This window comes from Puntigrus tetrazona, chromosome 11 (genome assembly GCF_018831695.1).
Source record: "Puntigrus tetrazona isolate hp1 chromosome 11, ASM1883169v1, whole genome shotgun sequence".
NCBI lineage: Eukaryota > Metazoa > Chordata > Actinopteri > Cypriniformes > Cyprinidae > Puntigrus > Puntigrus tetrazona.
In genome coordinates this window covers 2830941-2847486 of record NC_056709.1, presented here as the reverse complement: position 1 = coordinate 2847486, position 16546 = coordinate 2830941, and the positions used below count along the sequence as shown (strand labels likewise).

At 43.8% G+C, this 16546-nt stretch overlaps 8 non-coding genes across 8 annotated transcripts; all 8 read left to right on the top strand.

Annotated features, from left to right (window-relative positions):
• The first annotated feature begins 2316 nt into the window (after positions 1-2316).
• Positions 2317-2387, top strand: trnaf-gaa. Its single transcript has one exon. It is a non-coding gene; the product is annotated as a tRNA-Phe (tRNA).
• A 1492-nt stretch (positions 2388-3879) lies between these two features.
• Positions 3880-3951, top strand: trnaf-gaa. Its single transcript has one exon. It is a non-coding gene; the product is annotated as a tRNA-Phe (tRNA).
• Positions 3952-5440: 1489 nt separating this feature from the next.
• On the top strand, positions 5441-5512 carry trnaf-gaa. Its single transcript has one exon. It is a non-coding gene; the product is annotated as a tRNA-Phe (tRNA).
• Positions 5513-7000: 1488 nt separating this feature from the next.
• Positions 7001-7071, top strand: trnaf-gaa. The gene has a single exon. It is a non-coding gene; the product is annotated as a tRNA-Phe (tRNA).
• Positions 7072-7605: 534 nt separating this feature from the next.
• On the top strand, positions 7606-7676 carry trnap-cgg. Its single transcript has one exon. It is a non-coding gene; the product is annotated as a tRNA-Pro (tRNA).
• An 891-nt stretch (positions 7677-8567) lies between these two features.
• trnaf-gaa lies at positions 8568-8640 on the top strand. Its single transcript has one exon. It is a non-coding gene; the product is annotated as a tRNA-Phe (tRNA).
• A 534-nt stretch (positions 8641-9174) lies between these two features.
• Positions 9175-9246, top strand: trnap-ugg. The gene has a single exon. It is a non-coding gene; the product is annotated as a tRNA-Pro (tRNA).
• Positions 9247-10132: 886 nt separating this feature from the next.
• trnaf-gaa lies at positions 10133-10204 on the top strand. Its single transcript has one exon. It is a non-coding gene; the product is annotated as a tRNA-Phe (tRNA).
• Positions 10205-16546: the final 6342 nt, after the last annotated feature.

Sequence of the window (16546 nt, the reverse complement as noted above, 5' to 3'; positions counted from 1 at the left end):
TGGCCATAGCATAGTTAGGCTGAAGAGCTGAAGGTCTCTAGTTTGATCTTGGATTTCGGCAGTGGATTCCTTGGTGTATGGTTTGGGCACAGTTCTGAAGCTTGCAGGTTTCCAACCATTTCTACCTTGCCAAAAAAGTGCAGGCACCCTACTGAGGTCGCTTGGTTCCACGTTGTAAGGTTAGCAATCAGGGATCTGAATCTAGCTATGCGAGTTTAAATCTCAGCAATTGACTGGTTGCGTGAGGCGAGTGTTCCCCAAAAATTGAAACTTTTGAACTCAACTGAAACAAGTGTGTGGCGTTATCTTGAGGAGGAAGCATTACAGACCTTGGACTTTATGAAAACAGAATGAACTGTACCGGAGCTGCAGTGTAGCCTTCAGCCTCACGTTCTTTGTTGTAGATGTTCCCATCAGCATTAAACTGCAATGTCTCTTGAGCCCTCTTGCTGGAATTGCCAATAACGGAGGTATGATTCTCGCTTTGGAGTGCGAGAGGTCCCGGAGTTCAAATCCCGGACGAGCCCTTAGAAGGGCTTACTTTGAAGCTGTTTTGTCACCCAGGATCCCGGCAAGCATCAAGTGGGCAGAGAAGCTGCCAAAGACAGGCGGTTAGCTCAGTTGGTTTAGGCGTGGTGCTAATAACGCCAAGGTCGCGGGTTCGACCCCGTGCAGACCAGCCGTTTTGGTGCTCACAGAGTTCAGCTCTGATCTTCTGATAAAGTGATGGAAATCCCCCTGATCAAAGACCTTCACGGCGTGGCGAAATAGCTCAGTTGGGAGGCGTTAGACTGAAGATCTAAAGGTCCTGGTTCGATCCGGGTTTCGGCAGTTGGCGGATGTCTTCTTGCCAGAGAACTATTTGTGTTTAATTGCTTGTGTTTAACTACTATCACGACAAAAAGTGCCTTCTTTGGTCGTTGCTGTAGATGTTCTTTTCCTTTCTCTCTGCTCGGGAGGTGCCAAGCGGGGTTCTTGCAGAAGACCCCTGGTCAGGGCAGCGCAGTGTCCACCGATCGTTCCATATCTCCTCTTTGCTGCCTCCTTTGTACTGGCCACCATATAGTTGGTGAAGTAACAAAAAGTTGTGCTTTAGTTTTAAGGCTCTTCTTGGTCTTGTTTCTCAGTTAATGTGAGCATGGTGATTTTTGTATTCACGTAAGCTACCTTTGCATCTCTCACCTCGTGCAGCCAGTTAGGTCCAGCCCCAAATTTCAATCCACTGGGAGGCCATCTTTCATTTATTTGGTTTTGACACTGTCTCAAGGCGTTTTGTTTCCTCCATGTTAGCTCAAGGTCCTTCGTTCTGTCGTTGAAGTAGTTGTTCTTACGCCTTCTCTCTGCTGGCAAGCGGTGCGTGTAGGCTCGTTGGTCTAGGGGTATGATTCTCGCCGGGTGCGAGAGGTCCGAGTTCAAATCCGGACGAGCCCGCCAGCAGCTCCATGAGAAGCAGCAGTCTGCTTTGACTCAATTGCGTGACAGTGCTTGTTTTCTGTCAATGTCTGGTCTTTCTATTTTGACTCCTGCTTTCAGGTCTCCTTATAAAAGCCGCTCTGGCCATAGCATAGTTAGGCTGAAGAGCTGAAGGTCTCTAGTTTGATCTTGGATTTCGGCAGTGGATTCCTTGGTGTATGGTTTGGGCACAGTTCTGAAGCTTGCAGGTTTCCAACCATTTCTACCTTGCCAAAAAAAGTGCAGGCACCCTACTGAAGTCGCTTGGTTCCACGTTGTAAAGGTTAGCAATCAGGGATCTGAATCTAGCTGTGCGAGTTTAAATCTCAGCAATTGACTGGTTGCGTGAGGCGAGTGTTTCCCCAAAAACTGAAACTTTTGAACTCAACTGAAACAAGTGTGAGCGTTATCTTGAGGAGGAAGCATTACAGACCTTGGACTTTATGAAAACAGAATGAACTGTGCCGGAGCTGCAGTGTAGCCTTCAGCCTCACGTTCTTTGTTGTAGATGTTCCCATCAGCATTAAACTGCAATGTCTCTTGAGCCCTCTTGCTGGAATTGCCAATAGCGGAGGTATGATTCTCGCTTTGGAGTGCGAGAGGTCCCGGGTTCAAATCCCGGACGAGCCCTTAGAAGGGCTTACTTTGAAGCTGTTTTGTCACCCAGGATCCCGGCAAGCATCAAGTGGGCAGAGAAGCTGCCAAAGACAGGCGGTTAGCTCAGTTGGTTAGGCGTGGTGCTAATAACGCCAAGGTCGCGGGTTCGACCCCGTGCGGGCCAGCCGTTTTTGGTGCTCACAGAGTTCAGCTCTGATCTTCTGATAAAGTGATGGAAATCCCCTGATCAAAGACCTTCGACGGCGTGGCGAAATAGCTCAGTTGGGAGAGCGTTAGACTGAAGATCTAAAGGTCCTGGTTCGATCCGGGTTTTGGCAGTTGGCGGATGTCTTCTTGCCAGAGAACTATTTGTGTTTAATTGCTTGTGTTTAACTACTATCATGACAAAAGTGCCTTCTTTGGTCGTTGCTGTAGATGTTCTTTTCCTTTCTCTCTGCTCGGGAGGTGCCAAGCGGGGTTCTTGCAGAAGACCCCTGGTCAGGGCAGCGCAGTGTCCACCGATCGTTCCATATCTCCTCTTTGCTGCCTCCTTTGTACTGGCCACCATATAGTTGGTGAAGTAACAAAAAGTTGTGCTTTAGTTTTAAGGCTCTTCTTGGTCTTGTTTCTCAGTTAATGTGAGCATGGTGATTTTTGTGTTACGTAAGCTACCTTTGCATCTCTCACCTCGTGCAGCCAGTTAGGTCCAGCCCCAAATTTCAATCCACTGGGAGGCCATCTTTCATTTATTTGGTTTTGACACTGTCTCAAGGCGTTTTGTTTCCTCCCATGTTAGCTCAAGGTCCTTCGTTCTGTCGTTGAAGTAGTTGTTCTTACGCCTTCTCTCTGCTGGCAAGCGGTGCGTGTAGGCTCGTTGGTCTAGGGGTATGATTCTCGCCGGGTGCGAGAGGTCCCGAGTTCAAATCCCGGACGAGCCCGCCAGCAGCTCCATGAGAAGCAGCAGTCTGCTTTGACTCAATTGCGTGACAGTGCTTGTTTTCTGTCAATGTCTGGTCTTTCTATTTTGACTCCTGCTTTCAGGTCTCCTTATAAAAGCCGCTCTGGCCATAGCATGGATTAGGCTGAAGAGCTGAAGGTCTCTAGTTTGATCTTGGATTTCGGCAGTGGATTCCTTGGTGTATGGTTTGGGCACAGTTCTGAAGCTTGCAGGTTTCCAACCATTTCTACCTTGCCAAAAAAAAAGTGCAGGCACCCTACTGAGGTCGCTTGGTTCCACGTTGTAAGGTTAGCAATCAGGGATCTGAATCTGGCTGTGCGAGTTTAAATCTCAGCAATTGGCTGGTTGCGTGAGGCGAGTGTTCCCCAAAAAATTGAAACTTTTGAACTCAACTGAAACAAGTGTGAGCGTTATCTTGAGGAGGAAGCATTACAGACCTTGGACTTTATGAAAACAGAATGAACTGTACCGGAGCTGCAGTGTAGCCTTCAGCCTCACGTTCTTTGTTGTAGATGTTCCCATCAGCATTAAACTGCAATGTCTCTTGAGCCCTCTTGCTGGAATTGCCAATAGCGGAGGTATGATTCTCGCTTTGGAGTGCGAGAGGTCCGAGTTCAAATCCGGACGAGCCCTTAGAAGGGCTTACTTTGAAGCTGTTTTGTCACCCAGGATCCCGGCAAGCATCAAGTGGGCAGAGAAGCTGCCAAAGACAGGCGGTTAGCTCAGTTGGTTAGGCGTGGTGCTAATAGCGCCAAGGTCGCGGGTTCGACCCCGTGCGGACCAGCCGTTTTGGTGCTCACAGAGTTCAGCTCTGATCTTCTGATAAAGTGATGGAAATCCCCTGATCACCTGATCAAAGACCTTCACGGCGTGGCGAAATAGCTCAGTTGGGAGAGCGTTAGACTGAAGATCTAAAGGTCCCTGGTTCGATCCGGGTTTTGGCAGTTGGCGGATGTCTTCTTGCCAGAGAACTATTTGTGTTTAATTGCTTGTGTTTAACTACTATCACGACAAAAAGTGCCTTCTTTGGTCGTTGCTGTAGATGTTCTTTTCCTTTCTCTCTGCTCGGGAGGTGCCAAGCGGGGTTCTTGCAGAAGACCCCTGGTCAGGGCAGCGCAGTGTCCACCGATCGTTCCATATCTCCTCTTTGCTGCCTCCTTTGTACTGGCCACCATATAGTTGGTGAAGTAACAAAAAGTTGTGCTTTAGTTTTAAGGCTCTTCTTGGTCTTGTTTCTCAGTTAATGTGAGCATGGTGATTTTTGTGTTACGTAAGCTACCTTTGCATCTCTCACCTCGTGCAGCCAGTTAGGTCCAGCCCCAAATTTCAATCCACTGGGAGGCCATCTTTTTCATTTATTTGGTTTTGACACTGTCTCAAGGCGTTTTGTTTCCTCCCATGTTAGCTCAAGGTCCTTCGTTCTGTCGTTGAAGTAGTTGTTCTTACGCCTTCTCTCTGCTGGCAAGCGGTGCGTGTAGGCTCGTTGGTCTAGGGGTATGATTCTCGCCGGGTGCGAGAGGTCCCGAGTTCAAATCCCGGACGAGCCCGCCAGCAGCTCCATGAGAAGCAGCAGTCTGCTTTGACTCAATTGCGTGACAGTGCTTGTTTTCTGTCAATGTCTGGTCTTTCTATTTTGACTCCTGCTTTCAGGTCTCCTTATAAAAGCCGCTCTGGCCATAGCATAGTTAGGCTGAAGAGCTGAAGGTCTCTAGTTTGATCTTGGATTTCGGCAGTGGATTCCTTGGTGTATGGTTTGGGCACAGTTCTGAAGCTTGCAGGTTTCCAACCATTTCTACCTTGCCAAAAAAAGTGCAGGCACCCTACTGAGGTCGCTTGGTTCCACGTTGTAAAGGTTAGCAATCAGGGATCTGAATCTAGCTGTCACGAGTTTAAATCTCAGCAATTGGCTGGTTGCGTGAGGGCGAGTGTTCCCCAAAAAACTGAAACTTTTGAACTCAACTGAAACAAGTGTGAGCGTTATCTTGAGGAGGAAGCATTACAGACCTTGGACTTTATGAAAACAGAATGAACTGTGCGAGCTGCAGTGTAGCCTTCAGCCTCACGTTCTTTGTTGTAGATGTTCCCATCAGCATTAAACTGCAATGTCTCTTGAGCCCTCTTGCTGGAATTGCCAATAACGGAGGTATGATTCTCGCTTTGGAGTGCGAGAGGTCCGGGTTCAAATCCCGGACGAGCCCTTAGAAGGGCTTACTTTCGAAGCTGTTTTGTCACCCAGGATCCCGGCAAGCATCAAGTGGGCAGAGAAGCTGCCAAAGACAGGCGGTTAGCTCAGTTGGTTAGGCGTGGTGCTAATAACGCCAAGGTCGCGGGTTCGACCCCGTGCGGGCCAGCCGTTTTTGGTGCTCACAGAGTTCAGCTCTGATCTTCTGATAAAGTGATGGAAATCCCCCTGATCAAAGACCTTCACGGCGTGGCGAAATAGCTCAGTTGGGAGAGCGTTAGACTGAAGATCTAAAGGTCCTGGTTCGATCCCGGGTTTCGGCAGTTGGCGGATGTCTTCTTGCCAGAGAACTATTTGTGTTTAATTGCTTGTGTTTAACTACTATCACGACAAAAAGTGCCTTCTTTGGTCGTTGCTGTAGATGTTCTTTTCCTTTCTCTCTGCTCGGGAGGTGCCAAGCGGGGTTCTTGCAGAAGACCCCTGGTCAGAGCAGCGCCAGTGTCCACCGATCGTTCCATATCTCCTCTTTGCTGCCTCCTTTGTACTGGCCACCATATAGTTGGTGAAGTAACAAAAAGTTGTGCTTTAGTTTTAAGGCTCTTCTTGGTCTTGTTTCTCAGTTAATGTGAGCATGGTGATTTTTGTGTTACGTAAGCTACCTTTGCATCTCTCACCTCGTGCAGCCAGTTAGGTCCAGCCCCAAATTTCAATCCACTGGGAGGCCATCTTTCATTTATTTGGTTTTGACACTGTCTCAAGGCGTTTTGTTTCCTCCCATGTTAGCTCAAGGTCCTTCGTTCTGTCGTTGAAGTAGTTGTTCTTACGCCTTCTCTCTGCTGGCAAGCGGTGCGTGTAGGCTCGTTGGTCTAGGGGTATGATTCTCGCCGGGTGCGAGAGGTCCGGGTTCAAATCCCGGACGAGCCCGCCAGCAGCTCCATGAGAAGCAGCAGTCTGCTTTGACTCAATTGCGTGACAGTGCTTGTTTTCTGTCAATGTCTGGTCTTTCTATTTTGACTCCTGCTTTCAGGTCTCCTTATAAAAAGCCGCTCTGGCCATAGCATAGTTAGGCTGAAGAGCTGAAGGTCTCTAGTTTGATCTTGGATTTCGGCAGTGGATTCCTTGGTGTATGGTTTGGGCACAGTTCTGAAGCTTGCAGGTTTCCAACCATTTCTACCTTGCCAAAAAAGTGCAGGCACCCTACTGAGGTCGCTTGGTTCCACGTTGTAAAGGTTAGCAATCAGGGATCTGAATCTAGCTGTACGAGTTTAAATCTCAGCAATTGGCTGGTTGCGTGAGGGGCGAGTGTTCCCCAAAAACTGAAACTTTTGAACTCAACTGAAACAAGTGTGAGCGTTATCTTGAGGAGGAAGCATTACAGACCTTGGACTTTATGAAAACAGAATGAACTGTACCGGAGCTGCAGTGTAGCCTTCAGCCTCACGTTCTTTGTTGTAGATGTTCCCATCAGCATTAAACTGCAATGTCTCTTGAGCCCTCTTGCTGGAATCGCCAATAACGGAGGTATGATTCTCGCTTTGGGTGCGAGAGGTCCCGGGTTCAAATCCCGGACGAGCCCTTAGAAGGGCTTACTTTGAAGCTGTTTTGTCACCCAGGATCCCGGCAAGCATCAAGTGGGCAGAGAAGCTGCCAAAGACAGGCCGGTTAGCTCAGTTGGTTAGGCGTGGTGCTAATAACGCCAAGGTCGCGGGTTCGACCCCGTGCGGGCCAGCCGTTTTGGTGCTCACAGAGTTCAGCTCTGATCTTCTGATAAAGTGATGGAAATCCCCTGATCAAAGACCTTCGCGACGTGTGGCGAAATAGCTCAGTTGGGAGAGCGTTAGACTGAAGATCTAAAGGTCCTGGTTCGATCCGGGTTTCGGCAGTTGGCGGATGTCTTCTTGCCAGAGAACTATTTGTGTTTAATTGCTTGTGTTTAACTACTATCACGACAAAAGTGCCTTCTTTGAGTCGTTGCTGTAGATGTTCTTTTCCTTTCTCTCTGCTCGGGAGGTGCCAAGCGGGGTTCTTGCAGAAGACCCCCCTGGTCAGGGCAGCGCAGTGTCCACCGATCGTTCCATATCTCCTCTTTGCTGCCTCCTTTGTACTGGCCACCATAAAGTTGGTGAAGTAACAAAAAGTTGTGCTTTAGTTTTAAGGCTCTTCTTGGTCTTGTTTCTCAGTTAATGTGAGCACGGTGATTTTTGTATTCACGTAAGCTACCTTTGCATCTCTCACCTCGTGCAGCCAGTTAGGTCCAGCCCCAAATTTCAATCCACTGGGAGGCCATCTTTCATTTATTTGGTTTTGACACTGTCTCAAGGCGTTTTGTTTCCTCCCATGTTAGCTCAAGGTCCTTCGTTCTGTCGTTGAAGTAGTTGTTCTTACGCCTTCTCTCTGCTGGCAAGCGGTGCGTGTAGGCTCGTTGGTCTAGGGGTATGACTCTCGCTTCGGGTGCGAGAGGTCCGGGTTCAAATCCCGGACGAGCCCGCCAGCAGCTCCATGAGAAGCAGCAGTCTGCTTTGACTCAATTGCGTGACAGTGCTTGTTTTCTGTCAATGTCTGGTCTTTCTATTTTGACTCCTGCTTTCAGGTCTCCTTATAAAAAGCCGCTCTGGCCATAGCATAGATTAGGCTGAAGAGCTGAAGGTCTCTAGTTTGATCTTGGATTTCGGCAGTGGATTCCTTGGTGTATGGTTTGGGCACAGTTCTGAAGCTTGCAGGTTTCCAACCATTTCTACCTTGCCAAAAAAGTGCAGGCACCCTACTGAGGTCGCTTGGTTCCACGTTGTAAGGTTAGCAATCAGGGATCTGAATCTGGCTGTGCGAGTTTAAATCTCAGCAATTGGCTGGTTGCGTGAGGGGCGAGTGTTCCCAAAAAACTGAAACTTTTGAACTCAACTGAAACAAGTGTGAGCGTTATCTTGAGGAGGAAGCATTACAGACCTTGGACTTTATGAAAACAGAATGAACTGTACCGGAGCTGCAGTGTAGCCTTCAGCCTCACGTTCTTTGTTGTAGACGTTCCCATCAGCATTAAACTGCAATGTCTCTTGAGCCCTCTTGCTGGAATTGCCAATAGCGGAGGTATGATTCTCGCTTTGGAGTGCGAGAGGTCCCGGGTTCAAATCCCGGGCGAGCCCTTAGAAGGGCTTACTTTGAAGCTGTTTTGTCACCCAGGATCCCGGCAAGCATCAAGTGGGCAGAGAAGCTGCCAAAGACAGGCCAGTTAGCTCAGTTGGTTAGGCGTGGTGCTAATAACGCCAAGGTCGCGGGTTCGACCCCGTGCACGGGCCAGCCGTTTTGGTGCTCACAGAGTTCAGCTCTGATCTTCTGATAAAGTGATGGAAATCCCGCCCTGATCAAAGACCTTCACGGCGTGGCGAAATAGCTCAGTTGGGAGAGCGTTAGACTGAAGATCTAAAGGTCCCTGGTTCGATCCCGGGTTTCGGCAGTTGGCGGATGTCTTCTTGCCAGAGAACTATTTGTGTTTAATTGCTTGTGTTTAACTACTATCACGACAAAAAGTGCCTTCTTTGGTCGTTGCTGTAGATGTTCTTTTCCTTTCTCTCTGCTCGGGAGGTGCCAAGCGGGGTTCTTGCAGAAGACCCCTGGTCAGGGCAGCGCAGTGTCCACCGATCGTTCCATATCTCCTCTTTGCTGCCTCCTTTGTACTGGCCACCATAAAGTTGGTGAAGTAACAAAAAGTTGTGCTTTAGTTTTAAGGCTCTTCTTGGTCTTGTTTCTCAGTTAATGTGAGCACGGTGATTTTTGTGTTACGTAAGCTACCTTTGCATCTCTCACCTCGTGCAGCCAGTTAGGTCCAGCCCCAAATTTCAATCCACTGGGAGGCCATCTTTCATTTATTTGGTTTTGACACTGTCTCAAGGCGTTTTGTTTCCTCCCATGTTAGCTCAAGGTCCTTACGTTCTGTCGTTGAAGTAGTTGTTCTTACGCCTTTTCTCTCTGCTGGCAAGCGGTGCGTGTAGGCTCGTTGGTCTAGGGGTATGACTCTCGCTTTGGGTGCGAGAGGTCCCGGGTTCAAATCCCGGACGAGCCCGCCAGCAGCTCCATGAAGCAGCAGTCTGCTTTGACTCAATTGCGTGACAGTGCTTGTTTTCTGTCAATGTCTGGTCTTTCTATTTTGACTCCTGCTTTCAGGTCTCCTTATAAAAAGCCGCTCTGGCCATAGCATAGTTAGGCTGAAGAGCTGAAGGTCTCTAGTTTGATCTTGGATTTCGGCAGTGGATTCCTTGGTGTATGGTTTGGGCACAGTTCTGAAGCTTGCAGGTTTCCAACCATTTCTACCTTGCCAAAAAAAGTGCAGGCACCCTACTGAGGTCGCTTGGTTCCACGTTGTAAAGGTTAGCAATCAGGGATCTGAATCTGGCTGTACGAGTTTAAATCTCAGCAATTGACTGGTTGCGTGAGGGGGCAGTGTTCCCCAAAAAACTGAAACTTTTGAACTCAACTGAAACAAGTGTGAGCGTTATCTTGAGGAGGAAGCATTACAGACCTTGGACTTTATGAAAACAGAATGAACTGTACGGAGCTGCAGTGTAGCCTTCAGCCTCACGTTCTTTGTTGTAGACGTTCCCATCAGCATTAAACTGCAATGTCTCTTGAGCCCTCTTGCTGGAATTGCCAATAACGGAGGTATGATTCTCGCTTTGGGTGCGAGAGGTCCCGAGTTCAAATCCGGACAGCGAGCCCTTAGAAGGGCTTACTTTGAAGCTGTTTGTCACCCAGGATCCCGGCAAGCATCAAGTGGGCAGAGAAGCTGCCAAAGACAGGCGGTTAGCTCAGTTGGTTGGAGCGTGGTGCTAAACGCGCAAGGTCGCGGGTTCGACCCCGTCACGGGCCAGCCGTTTTGGTGCTCACAGAGTTCAGCTCTGATCTTCTGATAAAGTGATGGAAATCCGCCTGATCAAAGACCTTCACGACGTAGCGAAATAGCTCAGTTGGGAGAGCGTTAGACTGAAGATCTAAAGGTCCCTGGTTCGATCCCGGTTTCGCAGTTTGCTGATTTTCTAACTGAGTTAGTACTGGCCACAGATAAAGTCTTAATTGTTGGCGATTTTAATATCCATTTTGATAATGAAAAAGACTCATTAGGATCAGCTTTCTTAGACATTCTGAACTCTGTTGGGTTAGACAACACATCTCTGGACTTACTCATTGTCAAAATCATACTCTAGATCTAATACTGTCACATGGAATGGATGTTAAAATGGTTGAAGTACTGCAGCAAAGTGATGACATTTCAGATCACTATCTAGTCTTGTGTGAACTCTGTATAGTTAAACCTGTAAACTCTGCACCTTATTACAAGTATGGTAGAACCATCACTTCCACCACAAAAGAAAGCTTTCTAAATAACCTTCCTGACTTATCTCAATTCCTTAGCTCATCAATACGACGCAAAAAACTTGATGATGTAACAGAAACTATGCACTCTCTTTTTCTAGCACTTTAGATACAGTTGCTCCTTTGCACTTAAAAAGATAAAAGAAAACAATCTGACTCCATGGTATAATGAAAACACTCACACCCTAAAGAGAGCAGCCGGAAAATGGGCGCAGGTGGAGAAAAACCAAATTAGAAGTATTTCGTATTGCCTGGCGGGGAGAGTATGATGTCATACAGAAAAGCATTAAAAATAGCAAGATCTGATTATTTTCATCCCTTTTAGAAGAAAACAAACACAACCCCGGTATTTATTCAGTACAGTAACTAAATTAACAAAAATAAAGCATCAACAGGTGCTAATATGCCCCAAGAGTATAGCTGCAATGAGTTCATGAATTTCTTTACTTCTAAGATTGATACCATCAGAGATAAAATTGTAACTATGCAGCCGTCAACTACAGTTTCACATCAGATAGTGAGCTTTAGATCCCTAAGGAAAAATTACACTCTTTCTCTATTATAGAGAAGAAGACTTGTACAAACTTGTTAAATCATCTAAACCAGCAACATGTATGTTAGACCCTGTTCCATCTAAACTATTAAAAGATCTGCTTCCAGAAGTCATAGATCCTATTTTGAACATTATTAATTCATCATTGTCATTAGGATATGTTCCCAAAACCTTCAAACTGGCTGTAGTTAAGCCTCTCATTAAGAAACCACATCTTGATCCCAAAGACTTAGTAAATTACAGACCAATCTCTAATCTCCTTTTCTGTCAAGATACTAGAAAAGGTAGTATCCTCACAACTGTATTCCTTTTTAGAAAATAATGGTGTCTGTGAGGATTTCCAATCAGGTTTTAGACCGTACCATAGTACTGAGACTGCTCTCATTAGAGTTACTAATGACCTGCTTCTATCATCTGATCGTGGTTTTATCTAGTTATTAGTGATATTAGATCTTAGCGCAGCATTCGATACTATCGATCACAACATTCTCTTGGATAGACTAGAAAACTATGTTGGCATTAGAGGAAGCGCCTTAGCATGGTTTAAATCATATCTATCTGACCGCTATCAGTTTGTGGCATTAAATGAGGAGGTATCATATCGATCAAAAGTGAAATATGGAGTTCCTCAAGGCTCAGTGCTAGGACCGTTACTTTTCAACCTGTACATGTTACCTCTGGGAGATATTATCAGGAGTCATGGTGTTAGTTTTCACTGCTATGCTGATGATACTCAGCTCTATATTTCAGCGCAGCCTGGTGTTACACACCAAATTGAGAATCTAACAGAATGCATAGTCGATATAAAAGCTGGATGATGAGTAACTTCTTAATGTTAAATTCTGAAAAAACAGAGGTGCTAATAATTGGACCTAAAAACCCCACATATAATAATCTAGAACACAGTCTATCACTTGATGGCTGCTCTGTTAATTCTTCATAATCAGTTAGGAACCTAGGTGTGCTGTTTGACAGCAATCTTTCCTTTGAAAATCATGTTTCTAGCATCTGTAAAACTGCGTTTTCCATCTTAAAAATATATCTAAATTACGACCTATGCTTTCAACCTCTAATGCAGAAATATTAATTCATGCGTTTATGACCTCAAGGTTAGATTATTGCAATGCTTTATTGGGTGGTTGTTCTGCAGCTTAATAAACAAACTTCAGCTAGTCCAAAGCGCAGCAGCTAGAGTCCTTACTAGAACTAGGAAGTATGATCATATTAGCCCGGTTCTGTCAACACTGCACTGGCTCCTATCAAACATCGAATAGATTTTAAAATCTTATTAATTACCTATAAAGCCCTGAATGGTTTAGCTCCTCAATACTTGGCGAGCTCTTATCACATTATAGTCCTGCACGTCCGCTGCGTTCTCAAAACTCTGGCCATTTGATAATACCTAGAATATCAAAATCAACTGCGTGGCGGCAGATCCTTTTCCTATCTAGCACCTAAACTCTGGAACATTCTCCCTAAATCTGTTCGGGAAGCAGACACACTCTGCAAGTTTAAATCTAGATTAAAGACACATCTTTTAACTTAGCCTACACATAACACACCAACACGCCTTTTATTATTCAAATCCGTTAAAGGATTTTTAGGCTGCATTACTTAGATTTGCTGGAACCGGGAACACTCTCCTACAATCGATGTACTTGTGACATCGTAAAAGAATAGCATCTACGCTAATATTAGTCCTGTCTCTTTCTCAATCTGTTTTCACAGTTTGTATCCAGACTAGATGGTGGATCAGAACCTAGAGATTATGTTCATCAGAGACCAGAAAACCTAGATGCGCCCGTGGACTAATCACCAGATCCTGATGCACAGGATCAGTCATTTACACTACCTGACACAGCTGCGTTTAAAATTGAACTGGAAGTTAAGTGCTGGGCGTCCAGTCAGAGGAGAACTGGACCCCAACTGAGTCTGGTTTCTCCCAGGGTTTTTTTCTCCATTCTGTATGGATGGGGTTTTGTTTCCTTGCCGCTGTCGCCTCTGGCTTGCTTGGTTGGGGACACTTAACTTCTAGTGACTATCGTTGAATTGACTACAGAGACCGTCTCTGCATTTAATAAGAAATTGGTCACTCTCGTCATTATACATCCCTGTCATTATACTGTACAGTGCTTTGATGCAACCTGTGTTGTTAAAAAGCGCTATATAAATAAAAATGATTGATTGATTGATTGACTTTGCACCTACATGTCAATTGCTTTTATTAGAGTGTTAGTAGAGTATTGTTAGGGTTAGAATAAGCTGACATGTTCTTGAAAAGCTACCTATAATCAGTAGAATGTCTGTTGGTAGACCATCACAATAAAGAGTTAGCAGATAATAATCACTTATACTCTGATGAAAGTTGACACGTAGGTGCAAAGTTACTTACTGCCAACAGCATGTCCATAAGGGACCATCAAAATAAAGTGTTACCATATTTTTATATATATTTATTTTCTGTACATCTATATTGATCTGTGGTATTTAATCATTTAGAGGTTCTTAGTGATATTAGAGGTATTCAGTGATATTTTGTCATTTAATGTTGTGTGACCAGATGGCTCTATGCTGTATATTATCGGGTTTAAAAGCTGTCATGCACCTGTGAACTAAATATTGCTTTACAAATAAATTGCCTATAGCAAGAATACAATGCATGTTGTGAGGATGTGGTATTATAACGTATATGGACTCAGTGTTTTTGTTTTTATTTTCCATTTGTTCTGTGTGATCTAATTTCTGTTGATTGTCTCATTGTCTTCAGCCATGTCTCGTTTATTAAGTATTTACTTTGTGTATTTAAGTCCTGTTGTTTCAGTTCAGTTTGTCGATCTCGTCTATATTATGTGTGATTTAGTTTATCTGCCTGTCTACCTACCTGCCCAAGGTGTTCTTATTTCTTTGTAAGTGAATGATTAAAGTCGTTGAAATTATATTATCGCTGAGTGCTCTTTCCCTAAACCACACCATGACAGAAGATCGAACCTTTAAAAGAAAACGTATTAGAGGCGTGTTTCCCTTATTTGCCTTTAAAAAAATGTTTTCCCGTTTGTCAGAATTCTATCAATAAAAGGAGGAAAAATATCTACAAGGTCTGAGCTCACCAAATATGTTATTTATATTAACTAATAGTATTTGGAGTCTAGGAGTTCGAAGTCTTACACTAAAAACAGAATTATATGAAAAATAATTGTGCTTAAGAAATGTGTCTGCACTCGCATGATTCATATGTCAATTCAGTCACCAACTGCTTGAATAAAAATATAAACACAGAAATACGCTACAACAGGTGTTATTTGTATTCAGTGTGCCCTCTTTTGGTTTCTCTTTTGTTATAAACTGCAAACACTTTGCAGTATAATTGTCACTTGTTTAACAAAAATATATTTGTGTACCTTCAATGAATTACCACAAACAATGAATTATCAACAATCACAATTTAATAAAATAAAATGAAATAGACAGTCCAAACAGTCCGAAGAAATGCGTAAATCCTGAATCAGGTTGAAATGTGTTTGCTTTCAATTCAAATCAGTGTAAGTGTATGAGCGAATGCCTACAGAATCCTCGCGAAACCAACGATGAAGAACCGTTCACTTCTCACGAACGAGTACTTGAATGCGCGATTCACCCAGTGAACTCCAATTCGTTTCTCCTGGCACGAATCCAAAAGATCGCAACGCGATGAAAAATCACTCCCACCAAGCACACAGCACACTCCAAATCGCTAATGCAATAAAAGAGTTCAGGCATACAATTAAAGAAGAATATGCAAGGATGGATATGAATAAGCGAGAGCAGAAGTACAGCTCGTATCTCGCCATGAGCTGGCGCATGAGTGATTCAATAACAATTTAACTTGGATAACTTGAACTATAACATTTTTTTTCACAAAACGAGTGCATAACAATGTTCAACAATTCTTCTAACAAAATGAGCTGGATGACTGGGATCTAGAGCTAGACCTGGCACCATCCCTTTATCCTGAGTTCCTGGCCCCGTCCAGCGTCCTGAATGCCATCCAGTACCGGTGCGAGTGCCTTCTCCAGCACCAGCGCTGCCAAAGTATTTACTTTGTGTATTTAAATTCTGTTGTTTCAGTTCAGTTTGTCCAATCTCATCTATATTATGTGTGATTTTTAGTTTCTGCCTGCCTACCTGCCCAGGTATTCTTATTTCTTTTGTAAGTGAATGATTAAAGTCGTTGATATTATATTCTGGCCGAGTGCTCCTTCCCTAAACCACACCATGACGGGTATACACAAGTTCAGTGGATTAAGCAATTATCTTAAACAAAAATGGCACAAATAGTTACAATCTGATAATTATATAATTTATAAGGTATGTATAAAACACAAAAATAAATGATAAAGAATTAAGTAAATTTTCAAAATTCTAAAGTCTCTTGTGTCGTTGCTGATATTGTAACCAGAGGCCTTTTCTGCCTCTAAGTTACAGGTTAATACAACATCATGCTTGAAACTAATTGTTGGATTTTTTTTTTTTTTTGTGAAATTGTCTTCTGTAATTTGCATTCCATTGGGTAATGGAAATGAGGCTAATGATATACTAGGGTTATTTAATATCTGTATATTAAAAATGCCAGTTCGTAACTGTCAAAAAAAAGTATCAAGTATGTTTTTTTGTTTTTCTTTCTTATTTGAATGTTCAAACAAAATTAGAGGAAAGATTGCGATCGGAGGAAAAATTGTTACTTCACACTTTATATTTGGCTTAGCTTCACAATGGATAAGCCATAAATTATAGTTATTTTTCAAACACAGGAAGAAAGCTGGACAGCCTTTATGATCCTTTGGTATCCTGTGTAAGGTCTAAAATTTATCAGAGTCAGAAATTTTGCCTAATGTGTGTGTATGGGATTGGGAACAATGTTCCTCCAAGGGCTTCAGATTCCCAAGATTTGACATAAGGATATCTTTCTCAGGTCTCAGAAGCCTTATGGACCCAATTTCAATCTAGTGAAATGTCTTTGACTGAATTTTACATTCTAGTCTGGATGCAACATATAAACTTTTCTTCTATGCAATTAAATGGGACAATCAAGCCCATTTAAATGTTAATGAATAATCATATCCTGCATTAAAGTAGGTCATGTTGAAACTAATTTGTATTTTAGTAAAAGTCATTTGGAAGTAAGTTCAGGTTATAGTTCTGGCAAGAGCACATTTGACAGCTTGTATATGAATCAAAGCGATCAAGACACTTTACCTTTTAGCTTCACTTATCTATATTATTAATATTAATATTAATATAAAATATTAACTTATTTACTTAAAATTTAGAGTGAGGATTCAATCCAGGAAACATGTGGACAAAAATGACATCACCTTTTAAGACAGTTTTATGATATCTGTGTATATACACACACACAAAATATGTAAAAGGCAATAATACCTATATTAAAGTCAATGTGACA